Here is a 12,644-nt window from a genome sequence, read left to right as displayed (position 1 = left end):
ATAAGACATGTGGATGCTCTGACCTGAGCTTTCTCTCCAATTATTGAACAGCCTGCTTAGGTATTTTTCTTATCTACATTGATACCAGACTAAATAAATAAATCTGTTCTTCCCAGTTTTTCTGCTATAGGAATTGTTGTCAAATTGCAATGCCCTGCTGTTACCGTGCTTTTAAGAATGGGTTTTGTGTTTTTATGTCCTACGTTTTTCCAAGGCAGCAGGATCACAGATATTAGGAAAACTGTGCATATACATATGCATGTGTCCAGCTTTGTACCTGTGTTGGGTGTATCCTCAATGCCCTGGCCAATGCCTCCACCAAATTAAGAACATTAGCTCAGAGGTGAATGGTTGAACTGGCCTTGGTAGTTGTCTACCGCCACAGGAAAGCCTGTATTACTTAAAACCTTTCCCCCCTCATATATCACTTCCTCCTGCTAGTGTAATGCTATGGCCTGCCCAAGCTCTCAAGATATCAGAGGAAACCACTGCCTTGTAAATGGTGATTCTTATTTGCTCCTTTCATATCTTCAAAAATTGGTAGGCTTAACATGGAGACCAGAAGAGAAATGGGCCCATTACCTTATAGTTTTATCATAGAGTTTCTGGACATTCTGGCAGACTGACATCACTTCCAGGTTTTCCCTAGAAGTGACATTTCACCAGGACATTTTTGTAGAAAAAGCCCAGCAAGAACTCATTTGCGTATTAGGCCACACCCCTGATGCCAAGCCAGTCGGAACTGTGTTCCTGTGCGTTCCCGCTAAAAAACCCCCCAACCCTTCCCCCTACATTTCCCGATAATAATCTTTCCCTTATTTTTTCTCCCACCAGCTGCAGGAAGCAGGAGTCAGGGCAGGAGAATTGCCTGCCCCCAGCGGGAAAATGGCAAGGCTATCTAGCCACTGACTGAAAGGGAGAATGGAGCTAGGTGCCTGATTGTTGTGCATACAAAGTCTCAGCTCAGACTTTTGGCTGAACATGTGGAGACTGGTGGCAGCAAGGTAGACATAATTCCATTGTCTTTTGAAGGCGTGAGCAGGGCTCCTGTATCTTATGAAGACTGCTTTATTGCTGTGTATATCTGAGGGTGTTGTGCCTTTAGTTGCTTGGATCTCCTAACTGTTGTGAGCCACCCTAAGTCTGGTAGGGGAGGGTGGGATATAAATTTGATAAAATAAAACAAAATCCTAAACAGTTTGGAGGATTGGGTGGAGGGGGGGGGGGGAGTTCAGAGTTCATGTTACTTCTTTACACAGAGAGTGATTAAAATATGGAATTCACTGTCAGAGGATGTAGGGAAGGCCACAGGAATAAACAGATGTAAAAGGAGATTAGATTCATGGATTCATGACTGAGGGGAACTTCCATGTTCAGAAGCACTAAACCTCTGAATCCCAGAGTCCTGTTGTTGGACTTCCAGAGGAACTAGATGGTCACCGTGTGACAGGATGTTGGACTAGATGGACCCCTGATCTGATCCAGCAGGGTACTTCTGATGTTCTTGTGTTCATGTTGGCTGTGTTCTGAGACAATAAGCTTAGTTAAGGAATAAGGCCTCTTCAACCTCATTTCTTAATGCTACCACTTCTAGCAATTTGGTTTATGTGTATGTTAACAAGCAAATGACTCAGTGAGGAATAATCCTTCCACTCCTTCCTTTCGTTGGGCTGTTGCTGTGGTTTATTAGACAGCTGCAGTGGTTTGCACAAGAAGTTCTTACTTATGTGATAGGCTCATATGGATAAGACTGTGTATATCTGTGACTCACATTCCTTACCCGCATTATTAGAAACTGAGTAATGACTGTGGAACTTCTGTAGTGACAATTTCTGAAGTGAACTTGTAATTTACCATCCATAACTCATTTTTTAGATCTTTTCTTGATTGCAGAAAACACCTTGCTTATGTTGTAAACACATTGAATATGATATTGAAGGTCATTGTTGATCAGCCTTCCAGAGATTCCTGTTTGGCACTGAACAATTGACCTTGTATGAATAGCACTTACGCCTGGTGCATTTATGTTCCATTAGGTGGTAAAACAATTGCTTAGCAAATGACCTCAACCTTGCTATTTTACTGTACAATACTTCTGGATCACCAGTGCTCTCATAGCAATGAAAATAATTATAAAATAGGATGGGATTTCTATAATTTTAACAATACACGGGTCACAATTCGGGAGAGGAAAGAAGAACTGTATGTGCATACCATTATTTATTTATTTATCAGATTTTATTTTATTTGAATGAGTTATATGCTGCCCTGTTAGTATTACGTTCTTAGGGCAGCAAACAGGAAGATAGAAGCTAAAAATGAACATCTAAATTACTCAATAGAGCAGTTTAAGCACAAAAATCAAACTGGTCTGCAAGCATCCAATCCACGTAGAACAGATCTCAAAAGGCCCATAGCCATGGGGGCCCTGCCCCCGACTTCCAGGCTGGAGTCTCTAGCTTCCAGAGAAAGTTGTGCAGCCTTCTTCCAGGGTACAGCCTTCTTCCCCCACTTTTTTTTTGCCATGGCTGAGCCAGTGTAGCATTGTCAGCAGCAGCTGGAGCTGGGAGAGCTGAGCAGGGCACAATGCACTGCAGCAACAAAAGCAGCAGGCTGAGGAGGGAGGTGGAGGAGCAGGAGGTGGAGGAAGCTGCATGGAATGAACCAGGGGCGGGGATGGATGGAGCGGCTGGCTGCAAAGTGCTGGGTTAGGGGACAGGGAGGTGGAAGGATACCCCCCTGCTTGCACACAAGGTGCAGTCCCTTCTTGACTCCAAAGTTTTAGGGTTGACTGCCTTGACTCGGCCACTTTCAGAGCCTCCAGCTTTTGCTCCAACCCCGGAAAGCTTCTGAGAAGCAGCAAGCCCTGCATTGAGTGTGAAAGGGTGCCCTCCAACTTTTTAAAAAAGCCCCCTTACTTTTAAAATCTTGGCTACATCCTGGATCTCAATCCAAACTCTCTTTCCCCAGGAGAAGAGGAAGGTGACCCCCTCAAACACAGTAAGTCATCATTATACATCACGGTGCGTGCACAGTGAGGCTTAATATGACCTGAAACCTCTAGGACCATCTCATTATTTAAGTTACCTTGCTACAAAGTTCATCAAAAGGACAAGTGAAAGATGGAGAAGTATATAACAAACAGTTAAGTGGGATCAACAGATAGGGGTGGTAGGATGAGGGGGTATTTACATATATTCGGTATAAGACTTTATGATACGAAGTTTAGATTAGGGATGCTTGAACACCTAAAGGTTTAGCTCATATTCTGTTTGTCAGTGGTGTGTTCATTTTTCATTTTAGATTTGCCTGATCAGTGAACAGTTCCAGCCTTTCTGGCAGGTGCCTTCTCATATATTCATGCAGTACAGGAGAGCCTAATTCAATCAGCAGTATTTCACATATGTGCTCTTTTAGCACAACTGAATGAGAGTCCTAGGTTCCCTCCTCCCCTACAGCCTAATATTGCTGTTTGCTGCTCTTCAGCCAATCATATAAATAAACAGTGAGTAAATTAACATAGGCTAGTGATATTAAATCAAAACAGTCTTTTAAAAAGAAGTCTTATTGTCTGGTAGGTTGATGTACAGGGGAAGATTTTGTAGATATGGCAATGACTCTTTTGGTTGCTGTATCCATGATGCTCTAGGAATAACCCCAGTCTCTATGGTCTTTACCATAGAGGAATTCCTAGAGAGCTGCATGGGTTACCATCATTTTTGGGTGATCATGCCAAACTGATGTTGTCATGTCAGTGATGCTCCCCCTCCCTACAGTCTACCCCCCACCCCCCAAGTTCCTGAAAGTTGCTAATGCAGGTCTGGAAGACCTACAGTTTGGTGTTAATTTAAGCCATTATTATCATTGAGATTATTTTGCGTGTGCATATTTTTACTTGGGCTTATGGCAGGTGTTCTACCCTCTCATCATTTAATTACCTGAATGAACCGTTTATGATCCTTAAGGAAAATGGTTTCCACCTACTGTGCAGATGCAACCATGGCTTTACAAGGCAGAAGTAAATGAAACCAGTACTCAACAGTTACTGCACAGCCGTAAAGCTGTTGGGCTGCCATTGATTGCAGTGAAATGAGCAGATCAGCGGATTGGTTTATGAGTGATTGCGGCCCCTGAACACACAGAATGTTCGCTTGCTGAATTTGTTCATCGTGAAATTCATGACATCCCTACTTTAGATTTGTGTAACCGAGATGACTAATCATACTTACAGAATTATGTTATTGACACTTTTCTTGTCTGGATGGAGCAGTACCTTAAGGTTGTCGCCACTGCCTCCCCTCCCCTTTCTTCCTGGATTGCGTGGGAAGGAAAGGGGGAGGAGGCAGTGGCGGTGGCTGCTCTTTCAGCAGTTTGCTCGTCCTTTCCACTGCTGCTGGCTTGCCCCCTCAACTTCGCACTGATCATGAGTGCTCCGGAAAGCCAACATAGGAGCCGTGAGCCTCCGGTGCCTTTTTACCCGTCAAGCAGCTGATCGGCGGAGGTGGGGGGGGGACTTTAAAGAGCTCAGGAAGTCCTGTGCTCCATTGCCCCTGCCTGGGCATTGAAATGGACCTGGTGGGGAAGGAAGGAAGGAGGCGGCGTGGCAGAGGGGGGCAGCAGGGCATGGCGACATGGAGGAGGTGGCGGGCATGAGTCTGCTTGGGGCACCATGCACCCCAGGGGCAGCCCTGGTTATGCAAGTCTTAAGTATTCTCTGTATCAGCACACTATCACAGAACTGCAGGTCCCACGGTGAGGGAATGAACCAGGTTCACTCTGTAATGCAAAGTCACCAATTGACTTCAAGCCTCATGGTGGCCTCAAAAAACGGTATCCCTCTCCACTCCACCCACATGTGCCTAGTAATGTCCTCTAATCCCCCCACACAGAATGGGATGGAACAGTTCACATCCTGAGCAGAATATAACTGATTAATCTTTTATTTTTTAAAAAAAATATTTTAGGTGTGTGTGTGTTGACCTTTGGTGACTGACCTCTGGTGACTGGGGCCGAAACGATATTCATGGAAGTGGCTGAATAGAGCCTGCCTTTGTCCTTGCAGCTGGGTATTTCAAGGAAGTCTCCCATTCAAGTACTAACCACAGTTGACCCCGCTTAGCTTCTGAGATCTAACAAGTTTAGGCTTGTCTGGGCTATCCTGGTCAGGTGCTGCTGAATCTTAAAATGGGCAATGGGCAGTGTAAGACTCTGTGTGGCTCCAGTTTGCTGCTGAACTTGGCCTCCTGTGTTTATGAGTGGCTGCTCATGTGCATAGGCTAAAAGGAGCACTGGTTCCAACCCATTTTTGTGTTGGTGACAAAGTAGCCTTGAACTTTGCCAGCTTTTGCAGTACCTTAACGTGGACTGCTGTCAGCTTTTGCAGTACCATAGGATTCTTTGTCATTGTTCCTATGACAGGGTAACACGGACTTTTTCTCCTTCTGGGTCTCCTCTTCACTGTTCTGGCCCTACATTGTATTCTCCAGTGCAACCCTAAACTGCAAATCTCAGTGAAGATGACTGTGCAACTGATTTTGCAGAGGCTGCAAGGTGAAATAACAGAATGAAGGGGGGAACTGGCAGTTGGGGGAAAGCCAGGATACAAAACCAAGGACAAGGCAGTTTCTTCAAAGTCATCACAAGATTAGTCAATAAAGAATTTCCTTTCCATGCAGAAGGTCAAACAGCCAGACAGGAAGGTGATTTAGACTGCAGAGAAGATTCATTGCCCTATAGGCATGAAGGCTGTTCTGACAGAGTTGATTCCAGTGTGCTGTTTGTGATACAATCCTCTCATATGTCTGAATCGGGGTTCCCAATCTTTTGGAACCTGTGGGTATCTTTGGAATTCTGACACAAGTCGGTGGCCACAATCACAAAATGGCTGCCACAGTGGAGCCAGTTAACAAATAGGTGCTGCATAGGTTGCCAGATCTGTGTTGGAAAACACCTGGCTCCACCTGAAAATACCTGTGTTGGAAAATACCTGGAGACTTTGGGGATGGATCCAGGAGAAGGCGGGGTTTGGGGATGGGAGAGGCCTCAGTATGGTATAATGTCATAGAGTCCACCCTTTAATGCAGCCATTTTCTCCAGGGGAGCTGTGCTGTCATTACTATCCTAGATCTGCTGCGATTCACTCTGCCTGCAGATTTTACTCTCTCATGCTACAATTCTTGGGCAGGAAATCTTTACCTGTTTCAGGTGGGGCACAGAAAGTTCCTGTCTTAGAGCCCTGACTTGTCAAATGTAAGTGATACCATTATAATCATTACTTGAACAGTTAAGGAGAGCTGACGATGTTGCGGCAACTGTGTAGCTTTTCCAGAGCGAGAATGCCAAAGGCATCCAAGAAAATAATACAATAATGCAGAACATGCAATTGAATTAATTAAAACAGCATTTCACATAGTGGTTTTATAGCAGGGTTTTGTCAATGGGATCAAAAACATGAAAGCCTGGAGAAGTTTCATCGGTTATTATGTAGGTAGTGAGCCAATGTTTAATTGTTGTTGCATCACACTATGAATGGGGAGGCTTTCTGAATTTATATCGCAGTGTGCCGTAGTGTTGACAACTTCCAGATGGGAACTGGAGATCTCTTGGAATTAAAACTGATTTCCAAATGGCAGCAACCAGTTCCCCTGGAGAAAATGGCTGCTTTGGAGGGTGGACTCTATAGTAGGTGCACCAGATGTCCTCTTTGTAAAGGACACATCCTCATTTTTTGGTTTCTGTCCTCTTTTGAGCTCTTTTAAACGGGTTTTTTTTTTTTTGAGCAGGAATGCAATTCCGGCTAGCTTGGCATCAGGGGGTGTGGCCTAATATGCAAATGAGTTCCTGCTGGGGTTCTTATACAAAAAAGCCCTTATTTAAAAAAAAAACTGATGAAAATGGCCTCTTTTTGGGTTTACAAGGTTAGGAATATTCCTAGTTAGTAGGAATACCTACAGCTTAAATGGAAGGGGTATTTAACATGACATTTGCCATAGTGATCACTTATTTGAAGTAGTCAGGAAATATATCCTCTTCTTTGCTTTTTGAAATATGGTTACCATGCTTTATGGCATTATATCCCACTGATGTCCCTTCATCCCCGAAACCCTGGCTTCCCTAGGCTCCACCCCCAACTCTCGAGGAATTTCCAGAGCTGGCATACCTAGGTGCTGGGAAGTACACTGGGTGACATCTCATCATCTTTCCCCAGAGATTTTGTGAGGATAAAATGGGACAGAGGAATCATGTACACTGCCTTGAAACAGGGCTTTTTTTGCATAGAAAAAACCCAGCAGGAACTAATTTGCAGATTACACCACACCCCTCACACCAAGCCAGCCAGAACTGCGTGTTTTTGCTCTTTTTTTTAAAGCCTGCATAATAAGACCCAGCATGACTTAGTTGCTCCTGGGAAATAGTATCTATGTACTATGCTGAATGTTCTCTTATCAAAGGCAGGGTATAAATGAAATCAGGGGTGGAATTCTTGCAGGAGCTCCTTTGCATATTAGGTAGGGTTGCCAAGTCCAATTTAAGAAATATCTGGGGACTTTGGGGGTGGAGCCAGGAGACTTTGGGGGTGGAGCCATGAGACATTGGGGCGGAGCCAAGAGCAAGGGTGTGGCAAGCATAACTGAACTTCAAGGGAGTTCTGGCCATCACATTTAAAGTGACTGCACAAATTTTTAAATGGAAGGAATGCATTCCTTCCATAGGAAATAATGAAGGATAGGGGCACCTTCTTTTGGGGCTCATAGAATTGGACCACCTGGTCCAATCTTTTTGAAACTTGGTAGGTATTTTAGGGAGAGGCACTAGATGCTATACTGAAAATTTGGTGCCTCTAGCTCAAAAAACAGCCCCCCCAGAGCCCCCGATACCCACAGTTCAATTTCCCATCATTCCCTATGGGAATCGTTCATGGAGGTGCATGATGGCTCTGGGGGCGGGGTTTGCCCCACCGGCCAGCTGGCTGGAGGGGGGGGGGGAAGCCTGTAAAACCGGGGGATCCCCCTCTGGGACCTGGGGATTGGGAAGCCTAATATTAGGCCACACACCCCTGATGTAGCCAATCCTCCAAGAGCTTACAAAAAAGAGCCTTGTAAGCTCTTGAAGGATTGGCTACATTAGGGGTGTGTGGCCTAATATGCAAAGGAGCTCCTGCTAGAATTCCATCCCTGAATGAAACTTTGGAAGGGAATAGCTTGTGGAAAAGGCAGGATATAAACAAAAAAATTAAATTAAATTAAAATACTCCCTCATACATTATGGATTTTTTGGAGGAGTGGGGGAGTCACTGCTACTATCATTTCTAATTAAATGCAGCTTTGGTGCAATTTTTTGTTTGAAAAAAAATTCTTACTCCAAAACAATGATGTCATCACACAGCCAATCAGATTTAGCTAGATGGCAAATGCAACTGGCTTGGATAAGGGCAGTACTCTTTGAACATGCTTGGAATTAGAGAATATTGAGTAGATTCTATGTTGTGCAGTGCTTTAAAAGTTACCAACTCTGGGGAATTCCTGGAGAGTGGAGCGAACAGAAGTGCAGAGTTTGGGAAGGATAGGGACCTCAGCAGGATATAAAGACATAGAGACTACCCTCCAAACAGGGCCGACCCTCCCGCTAGGCAAACTAGGCGGTTGCCTATGGCGCCGGGAGGGTGGCGGAGGCAAATTCCCACATGCAAATAAGCTCCATGATATAGTGTCTCCTAGTGCAGGGGTGGCCAACGGTAGCTCTCCAGATGTTTTTTGCCTACAATTCCCATCAGCCCCAGCCTTCAGCCATGCTGACTGGGGCTGATGGGAGTTGTAGGCAAAAAACATCTGGAGAGCTACCGTTGGCCACCTTTGCCTAGTGGCATCAACTAAGATTTTGTCCAGCTAACTGAATATCCATATAACTCTCCAAAGGTATTAATCATATTCATTAATACAGGAATGGAAAACTGAGGTTCCAAAACAAACAATAAAAGACTTATTTCGCACAAGGATAGCTTCACTCCCAGGCTTCTGTTTTCCACCAGTGCAAGTGACTGATTTTTCACCAGTTGCTCTGTGGGCTCATTTTGAGGTACGGCTCCCTTCAGTTTGCCTCACAGCTTTGCGATGCTGTCTTTTAAGGATTACAAAACCACGTGGGGAGCCATACATCAAAATGGATTACAGTTTTAAGGATTACAAAACCACTCAGGGAGCCATACATCAAAATGCACCTGAGGAGCAGCTGGTGGGAAACTGATCACTTGCGCGGGGTGGGGTGGTGGTGGTGGTGGTGGTGGTGGTGGTGGTGGTGGTGGAGGGTGGACAGAAGCCTAGAGACAGAGCAATGCTAGTGAGGAATTGGTCATAATGTGCATAAATATGCTTTTCAAGTGTAGGCTGGCAACAGTACCTGAAAGTGACATAATTGAATCACAATAAAGAACCAAAACACCCAAAGTTTGTGTCTTATGGCACCATTAAGAATGTGTGCATTCACACAAAAGCTTATACCCAGATGTCCAGAGTCAGGACCATTATCCCTCCTCCCGGACCTCCCGCCCGGGCCCCCTGGTCTGGCATGCTGTGAGGTCAGGGAGTATGACATCTACACCAGCTCTCCCACAGTGACTTCCAATGATCCAGTCCCACCCTGTGGATCCCTTGGGAGTAGCGCTCCAGTGAAGAGCCAGAAAACCGACGCCCTCACCCTGATGGGATTGGCTGGAGGCAAGGGTGGAGGGAGTGGGGCAGGGGATATAACTGGGGAGCCGAGAGCCTGCTAGGGAGGAAGAGCCTGGGGCTTAACATGTCAAGGGCCCAGAGAGAGACGAGCCAGTAGTTAAGCATGGGAGACAGCCGGAGAGGGAAGAAGGGTGCCTTTGAACCCCGCTCCTGGCCTCAATTCTGAGGCAGTGCATGCGTTTCCAAGGTGTCTCCTGCTCTGGAGCCACTGTCTGCGCCTCCAGCCATCGCTGACCCCCGCACCCCAGATACCAGAATTAAACTTCGTTGGTTTTAAAGGTACCACTAGACTCAAACTTTTTTCTGTTGCTTTAGACCACCACGGCTACCCACACGAATCTATCTTCAAGTAAAGAACCAAAGTAACTAATTAAATGTGAGAAGGAAAATGGGATTGTATCTATATGTCCTACTCTTGCACCAGTTTACATATGGCGTGCTGAAGGTCAGATGTTGTAATACAACAAAGTTTATGCAAATAAGGCTTTTCTGCCCAATCAGGAAACCTGATTCTTCGGGTTTTTACGCATCCTTTGAAAAAACATGATAGAGGAGAAAAAATTGCTAGCCTTGCCTGTTCTTTTCTGGCGACTGGAATGAGACCAAAAAACTAATGAAACCCCAGATTCTCCCCCAGCCTTATTAGTTGGCAATCTTATATATGTGCTAAAGGCACATGTTACTTCAGCAGGATTCAGATATCATGAACAAGCAAATGCTTGCTGCACTATTGTATGGCAAGGAGCCATGCAATGGCTTGGTGTTTAAATTACAAAGTTAGAGTCCAATAGCAACTTTAAGACTGACAAAGTTTTATGCAGGCTGAATAAAATTTTGTTGGTTTTAAAGATGCTGTTGGACTCTAACTTTGTAATATAGCTTCAGACCAACACAGCTACTCATGTGGATCTATTTTGGTGGTGGAGAAGAAGATATTGGATTTTTACCTCTCCCTACATTCTGAATTTCAGAGTCTCAGAGTGGCTTACAATCTCCTTTGTTTCCCCCCGCCTCACAACAGACACCCTGTGAGGTAGGTGGGGCTGAGAGAACTCTCACAGAACCTGCCCTTTCAGGGACAGCTCTGCAATAGCTATGGCTGACCCAAGACCATTCCAGCAGCTGCAAGTGGAGAAGTGGGGAATCAAACCTGGTTCTCCCAGGTAAGAGTCCATGCACTTAGCCACAACACCAAACTGTAGTATCTGCTATGCATACAGAAGGCAACTGGATCAATTCACCCCAGAAAATTGCAGTTTAAAAGGATCAGTTGTGAAACAAAAAAATCATTGAGACCCTGGAGAGTCAGCACCAATCAGAGTAGACAATATGGCTTTTTTTGAGCAGGAAAGCACAGAAACACAGTTCCGGCTGGCTTGGCACCAGGGGTAGGGCCTAATATGCAAATAAATTTCTGCCGGGCTTTTCCTACAAAGTCCTGTGTGAAACAATGGTGACATCAGGGGTGTGGCCTAACATGCAAATGAGTTCCTGCTGGGCTCTTTCTAAAAAAAATGCTTTGGTAGACAATGATCTTCCTTAGGAGCTGCAGTCACACTATAGGCTTGGCATGGTCTGGCTGCCCCGCTAAGTTCTCCAGAATGGCTTGTTTGCCAGGGGCAAATATGCAGGTAAGTGCACATTGGGAAGGGGAAGGAAAAAATGAAAGTCAGAAACCAGAAGCTTCACCTCCCAAACAACCTGACGGCATTTATTCTATGTGGCTCTTATGTTAAGCAAGTTTGGCCACCCCAGCTCTAGAATCTTAGAACATTGTGTCAACATCATGCTGGTGACATGGTGGCACTTCTAGGTATTTGTCATTGGCAGGGATGGAATTCTAGCAGGAGCTCCTTTGCATATTGGGCCACACACCACGATGTAGCCAATCCTCCAAGAGCTTACAAGGCTCTTTTTTGTAAGCTCTTGGAGGATTGGCTACATCAGAGATGTGTGGCCTAATATGCAAAGGAGCTCCTGCTAGAATTCCACCCCTGACCATTGGCATGATGTCATTCTCCCCATCTGTGCACCCTCCCTCTCATTCCAGTTGCCATCTGTTAGTCTAGGTAGCACATTTGAGCTGGAGGGCAGCTGTCTGGCAATAGGCATGACCAGGACTTGAAAAGGCAGTGGCTTTTCCTCCCCTTTGTCAGCTTCTCTTGCACTTCAGAAGCCCGGAGGCAGAGAGAGGTATGCTCACAAGGAACTATTAGAATTTATTGGATGTTGCTCAGTGTTTATGAGGTGACTCACTGGAAGCAGGATTATCGCAGTGACAACAAGGCAATTGATTTCCCCTTAAATTCTCTGCCCCCTCCCCCAAGCACTCCTGATACGAATAAGATTTGCGCCATCGCAGCAGTTTGGAGGATTACAGCCGAGCAAGTTTTTAAATCCAAGTTCAGCTAAACATACAGGAAAGATCAATTGGTTTTTTGGAACTGTTGAAGAAATGTTGATCAAATTGACAAATCAAATTAAAAGAGGGAATTTGCTGCCGAGTCTTAAGATAAGGTGCTGGAAAGTCTCTCCTCTCTGGGAAAGTTTCCTAAGTTTCCAGTGTGGATATTCCAGTGAATAATAACTTTTCTTTTTAAAGTTTTATGTGATGACAGTAGTAAGGGAGGACTCAGACAGTGGCAGTGTAGTTCTAAAAAGATTATTTATAACCCGCTCTTCATTCTGAATCTCAGAGCAGCTCACAATCTCCTTTACCTTCCTCCGCCACAACAGACATCCTCTGAGGTGGGTGGGGCTAAGAGAGGTCTCACAGAAGATGTCCTTTCAAGGTCAACTCTGTGAGAGCTGTGGCTGACCTAAGGCCATTCCAGCAGGTGCAAGTGGAGGAGTGGAGAATCAAACCCAGTTGTTGATGATGATATTCGATTTATATCCCACCCTCCACTCCGAATC

This window comes from Heteronotia binoei, chromosome 4 (assembly GCF_032191835.1).
Source record: "Heteronotia binoei isolate CCM8104 ecotype False Entrance Well chromosome 4, APGP_CSIRO_Hbin_v1, whole genome shotgun sequence".
Lineage (NCBI taxonomy): Eukaryota > Metazoa > Chordata > Lepidosauria > Squamata > Gekkonidae > Heteronotia > Heteronotia binoei.
Note: the sequence above shows the minus strand (reverse complement) of the source record.